General features: G+C 33.8%; 1 pseudogene; it reads right to left on the bottom strand.

Annotated features, from left to right (window-relative positions):
• Positions 1-2,918: 2,918 nt before the first annotated feature.
• On the bottom strand, positions 2,919-4,424 carry LOC143407781 (small ribosomal subunit protein eS4-like; annotated as a pseudogene).
• Between the last annotated feature and the right edge of the window lie 2,734 nt (positions 4,425-7,158).

Raw genomic sequence — 7,158 nt, 5'->3', positions numbered from 1 at the left:
TATAATATTTCTAATATTTTTTCCCATTACACCAAAAAGAAATCCATATCAGCTCTTCTATTCCATTCTTATCTCTTTAATCTATAGCAAATCCTGAGTCTCTCTTTACATTTTTTGGGGGGTACCAGGGATTGAACTCAGGGGGCACTTGGTTGGCCACTGAGCCACATCCCCAGCCCAATTTTTTGTATTTTATTGAGAGACAGGGTCTCACTGAATTTCTTAGTGCCTTGCTTTTGCTGAGTCTGACTTTGAACTTGTGATCCTCCTGCCTCAGCCTCCTGAGTGGATGGGGTTACAGGCGTGTGCCCCCATGCCTAGCTTGCTTTACTTTTGAGTCATCAATTTTCTGGGTCAGTAGTTTCATAAAATATCATACGATTTTCATTTGTATGATTATCTTTCATAATTATATTCAAGTATGCATATCTATATCAAATAGCCCAAAGTGATGTTGCTCTTGTGTCGCGACCCCTTGCCCGCAAGGAAGACGCAACTCAGGAATCTTCTTTCAGCAGTTTATTCAGGCCCTTGATATTTCTTCTTCTAACTCCGGATGCCCCTCCCAGGCTTAATAAAGCATCTCAAGCCCCAATGTGAAGCTGCCACGTGGAACTTTCTCATAGGGTGTTGAAAAACCATGCGCCAACTCTCCCAAATAAGGAGTTGTTTGTCACAGACCACAGCGGAGCCAGCGCCATGTTGTAATGGCGACCATAGTCTGCAGAAGCGGCTCACCACACTCTTGCTCAGTGGATCCTAATCAAATGACTCATGATGACGACTTGGACCAATGCTATTGATCTAAATCTCAGCACTCCATTAGGGTGGCATGTCAGTTTTCTCCACTCTAAAATTTATTACATAACCAATCTTAATCAACAAATATTTTGTTGAAGTATATTTTCAATTTATTTCAAAAAGTTATTTCTCTTCAAAATTTCATTTTTTTTTAATTTTTATTTTTTTAGTAATCAAAGATGGTTCTTGACTGGATCAACTGTTGTTATTTTATGGTCTTCAAATAGCAAGTTTTATAATTCTACCATTCCTTCTATCTATCTTAACTGTCTTTCTACTATAAAGAAGAGCCATATTATCTATTTACATTTGTGTTTATTATTAATAATTATCTACATCTGGGTCCAGTGATTCTTATTTTATTCAACATATTATAATTATTTACTTACATTAGTTATCTGATACTCAAATTCCCCTGAACTTCCCAGTAGGGACTCCTTTCCACTGTCTTTTGTGTCCTTTTTTGTATCTTCATCATTGTTTAAGCACTTTCCTGATTGCTGGAGCAAAAGGTGCTCGAGAGTCACCTAATCTAAGTCTGACAGCCCTCATTTTGTGAAGAATCCCAATCCCTTGTTCGTATTCAAGGAGAATCATAGGTAGAAACCAAAATCGAGACACTGTTTGTTCTCAGTACCCTCTGAAATCATTACTTCTAGGTTATCTTAGAGGATAGACCTAGGAAGCACATGAAAATATACACAGGCATTCACACATATTTATAATCATCTTTTCTATTTCAATACCTATTAATCAATCATCTATCAATTGACATCCAACACACTTTTTCTATGTTTGTAACTTTTTTCTCTGACAGCAAAAAAATAAACTTTATTTATAATAAATTACTCAATTCTATTACTTACAGAAAGTACTTTCCAGATTCCTAACACCTAAAACAGAAAAATAAAACATTTAACTAAAAGAAGTATGTTACATTTAACCTAAGAGAACATTTTCCAAGGGATATTTTTCCTCTTTTAGCATAATCATGATATTCTTTTGAAACACTAGAATTCATGTATATTTTCCTATTTATATTAGTATGCTTTCTCTATTCTTTTATTTATGTTTTTATTACTTCTTGGGCATGTAGAATACTAACAAAATTTCAAAAAAATCAGATTAAAAAAGAATATTGACAGAAGTATCATTTATAGTTCTTTTCTCTTCTATTCATTCTACACATTATGCACCCATCCCAAAATAAGTAACTACAAGTAACTAATATTACTGATTTCTGGTTTATCCTTCTTATGTTTCTTTATCTCTTGATACACATGTTTTTTTTATTCCCCTAATTTTCACAATATGTTATTTGTATGTAAAAATACTATTTTTTCCCATTTTCTTAAAAAATCCTTCAACATCAGTTCATGTAGGTCTTTTTATTAAATTTTACATCTTCATAATGATTTTCTGGATAGGCTGGTTATTAATCATTGTTATAGGTATGGTCAGGCTGCTTCAACATTCAACATGTTAGTTCCAAACACTACTGTAATGTTAATCTGCATATACATTTTCCTATTAATGACACATCTTCAGCATAAACTCATAGAAAAGAAATTTTTGAGAGATAAAATAAATGCATATGCCATTTTGTTAAATTATCCATAAGGGTTGTACCAATTGGTATTCATGGGAAATGTTTAAGAGTATCTATTTTCCTGTAGCAGCTATGTTGATCAATTTATAGAATTTTGTTTTTTTATTTAAAATCAATTAAATTTTATTAATTATTTTATTATATTTCCCCACCCCTCCATACTGAGAACTGGACTCCAGGTCCTTATACATGTGCTCTACCACTGTGCCATCAACAATTCATAGAATTTTGGAACTGGTGAAGAATATGAAAATGACTTATTTCAAAATCTTTTACATTTTTTGTTTGTTTTGTTTTGTTTTTTTATAGATGATTAAATAATGTACTGCTAAGGCTGGTCTACTCTTGTTTAATTTTTAATGTCAACTAGTATCCTGACATTGTGTTGAAGGAAGAGAAGGTAGATCATTGGGTTTTGTTTCTTCAGATGAAAACAGTATAAATTCTATTTCTTTTTTTTTTTCAAAAGCAATTCATCCTGCTATATTTTCTTTAAGTACAAAGACCTCTATTCTCTAGGCATATCAACTAGAGACCATTTATTGCACCCACTGCTCTGTTTGGCAGCCAGTCTCTTGGCCATCTCTTCAGCAATGGTGAGACAGATTCCTCTTCCTAGAGGAAGAGAAATCCATAGTTTGTTGCCTTTGCCAATAACAAAAATGTTGGAGAGCCAGGTGGCAAAGCTGTTGCCATTGGCATCTTTCACATGAACCATGTCAAAAGATCCAGGATGTCTCTCTGTTGGTATTCACACCAATTCTTCCCAAGTTAGCAACTCTGGTCACCATACACAGGTTACCAGTGTCAAATTTCATGAAATCAGTAATCTTGCCAGTCTCCAAATCAATCTGAATGGTATCATTCACCTTGATTAGGAGATCAGGGCATCTAATAGTTCAAGCATTATGAGTCTCCAGATGAGGGATTCCTTTTGTGCCCACAAATATCTTTCTCACTTTGCACAACTTGTACTTGGCTTCCTCAGTTGTAATGTGATGAACAGCAAAATGACCCTTGGTGTCATAGGAAATTCTCTCCAGTCTTATCAATGCTGATGACATCCATAAAACTGGTGTAGTAGGTTATATCAGTTCGGTCTTTGCCTTCAATCTTGATGAAGTGCTGCATGCAGATCTTTTTTCTTCATCTCCTGTCAGGCCATACTTAAGTCTGTTCTGAGAAACTAATATGACTCCATTTTTAAAAATAAATAAATAACAGCAGCTTCTACCTCAAGGCCTGTCCTAAGGAAGGGGGCATGACCCTTGTCCTTGGAAAAACCCACAGAGCACTCCTAAGCACATACCCACCCTACTGAGTTGTTTGTTTGTAAATAACAGGAGAGGTCTGAGGCGCCAGGTGTCCCTGACTCAGTTAGGCTAGGTGAGGACCCATAGCAACCCCCCTAGCAACCTCCAATCAGCATGAGACAGGAAGATACCTGGAATGCCAGATGACACTTCAGTAGTTTATGGTGGTTGATAACATGTTGGGAAACCATGTAGTTTAGCACGTACACCCCTCGTGGCCTAAACCATTCAGTTCAAATGAATCCCCCTCTTATATTAACCAATCACCCCTACCCAAATTGCTCCCGCCGTTGACTGTGCTAATCAATGTTAAGAGTTGTTGTTTGACTTTCCCGTGGTATGGAATGATTTGCTGTGTGATGTTGTGACACATCGATTATCCCCCCAAAACCTATAAAATCTCACTGAACAAAGTACAGGGACTCACTCCCTGGGACCGGCGTTGGGAACGGTTGTGAGTCCAGGATCAAACTTGCAATAAAGACTCTTGTGTGATTGCATCAGATTTGGCTCCTGGAGGTCTATTGGGGTCCCACAAATCTGGCATAACAGTTCCTTAGAAAAATAATGAGAGGAAGACATTCTCTCATCTTGTGGGGACCAGTGGATGGACGAGGAGCAAACATACCAGTCAATTTATCCAGCTTCCAATGCTTTGGAGCTGCTACCTGCTTCAGATGCTTCTTGGGACCACAAGCCATGGCTGCTCTAGGCACGGAAAGAGCAAATTCTATTTCTTGAACACCTATACCTCTATAATAAAGAGAAAAATTTCACACTGTTAAGCTTCAGTTTCTAAAACAAAGAGTGTGATATCTATTCCCATTTTAAAAATAAAAATTTCAACTAATTATGTGGCATAATTTTAAAATGAAAACATTGTATTTAAAGCATAGTTGTATTTAAATTTTCAAAGCATTTAAAATTATTTTATATTATTTTAAATGATATTTAAATAAGATCCACAACATAGTAGGAAGAAAGGAAATAATATTTCCCCTTCTGATGGGGGAAAAGTAGTTTTTATTTCCTAAAGATTGCATGTACATTACATTCTGCTACTCTATTAATTCCAATAATACCTTATCAAAATCCAGTCTTCAATTTTTCCATATAGATTTATAGACTCAAACAAAGATGATACACAATCTCTTGGCATAATTAGTGTACCTTGCTCTGCAAAAAATGCCTACGTGTCTGATTTTCTTGCCTGAATGCTTCTGGAAACACATTATGACCTGTCTTGCACTATACATTACTATTAGTAAATGAAATATTGATGCTGTTTGGGTAGACTCATTACCATAGAGGACATGTTAGATTTATTTCATGATATGCATACAAGTCAGGTTTGTAAACACAAAATCCTGATTTATTTAGCTACTTGGGACCACAAAACAGTGTTCAGAAGAATTCTTTCTTTTTTCCTTAATGCAGCATTTAAAACATTTCCCCATGTGAATGCAAACTGTCAGCTTTCATTTTGTGTAAACTTTTAGGTCAGGTTTTAACCTTTATATGATAAAACACACAATTCTAATCTGATTTGTGTATTTGATATTTGATAATGAACAACTGAAAATTTCTGACAATAAGAATTACTAAGTTAACTAGAAGCAATTACTGTAATCTTATTTCTGATTGATTTAACATTATGGATATATTAGCTAAAAGACTGAACCAAATATTTATAACAATGTTGTCATAAATTAATCAAGTATTTAGTAAATTAGGACAATCTTCCTATTTTAATGAAAACTTCAGCATATAAAAAGTTTTGAGTTTATTCTGGAAGGTAAGAACTCCACTTTTATGTTTTTAATGATATCACGTTCTCTAAATAACATAATATCTTCATATAAAGCAATATATTCTTAGTGGATTTTATATAATATATGGGCCTTTAAGCAATGATTGACATAGTAATTTCTTCGTCTTTTATCTCTGGCTTATTTTGCTTCTTTCTCTTATTTCCTTCTTACAAGTTAATGCAAGCATACACAACAGTGAATCACCATTTTAGACTTTTAAAATCATATTTGTTTTTCAAAAGTTGTCCTTACAGAGACTATAATTTCCGTTTTATCTCTCAAAGATTATTGATGATTTAAAAAGTCCATAGTACATCTCAAATTAATATACTTGTTCAGAATAAAATAAATAGGGTATTTTAGATTTGCCCCAAATGATGTTTAAATAATACAACAAATTACCTGCTACAAAAGAATAGTATAAGAATACATTTTAATGGATTATATAAGCCATACCACTCGTACTTTTATATCATCATAAAGGAAGGAACTAAGCACAGTGCTTCTTAGTGTTTACCTTTGAGTGTTTTGAACATTATATATTGCAACTGATAAAGCATAACTTTGAAAATTGTATGTTTGGCATATTATAAGGTTAGCCTAGTGATTTTCTATAGGTTTAATAAAAGTTGTGCTAATCATTTCGTATTTTATAGCATGTATCTGTATATTTTTATGAAATATTAGATGTCTGATAATGAAACATCATTGTGTTATAATAATAGTAAAGCAAAAACAAAATAAGAATAAATAACCCATGTTTTATAACCTAATCAAACTGTTGAATTAGACACCAGTATATGATGACCAACACTATAGAAAGATTTTAAATAGAAAGACTATTTAAAAAAAATTGGGGCATTATAGTTGTACATAATAGTTGAGTTCATTTTGACAAAGTCATACATGCATTAAATCTGATTTATTCCATTTCAGTGCAATGTTCCCTCTCCTTTTTCTCCCTACCTCTATTCCTTCTTCTTCTCTACTCATCTTTCTTTCACATTATTTATTTCCAATTAGTGCTTCATAAATATATATAAAGATGAAGTTCACTGAGGCATATTTATAGATGACCATGGTATAATTTTGTTAAATTCACTCTGCATTCTCCCCCTTCCCTGTTCCTTTTCCCTCCCTCTCAATCTTCTGCTCCACTGATCTTCCATAGATACTTATGATATCCTATCCACCCCTTTTGTTTCCCTTATTTTGCTCTACCTTTTGCATGTGCAAGAAAACATTCGACTCCTGATTTTATGAGTAGGGTTTATTTCACTTATCAGTATGTTCTTCATTTCCATTCATTTGTTGGCAAATGCAGGCATTTCATTCTTCTTTTTGGCTGAGTAATACTCCATTGTGCATATATACCACATTTTCTTAATCTATTCATCTATTGATGTACATCTAAGCTGAATCCATACTTTGGTTATCATGAATTTAGATGTTGTAAACATTGATGTAACTATATTGCTGTAATACTCTGATTTTAGTTCTTTTGGATGAATACCAATGAGTGGGAAAGCTGGGTCATATGGTGGTTCCATTCCTATTTTTTTTTCTTTGAGGAATACCCATACTGTTTTCCAGAGTAGTACTAATGTGCAGTTCTATCAGCAAT

The sequence above is a fragment of the Callospermophilus lateralis genome, chromosome 10, assembly GCF_048772815.1.
Source record: "Callospermophilus lateralis isolate mCalLat2 chromosome 10, mCalLat2.hap1, whole genome shotgun sequence".
Taxonomy (NCBI): Eukaryota; Metazoa; Chordata; class Mammalia; order Rodentia; family Sciuridae; genus Callospermophilus; species Callospermophilus lateralis.
This window is presented reverse-complemented; position numbering and strand designations above follow the sequence as displayed.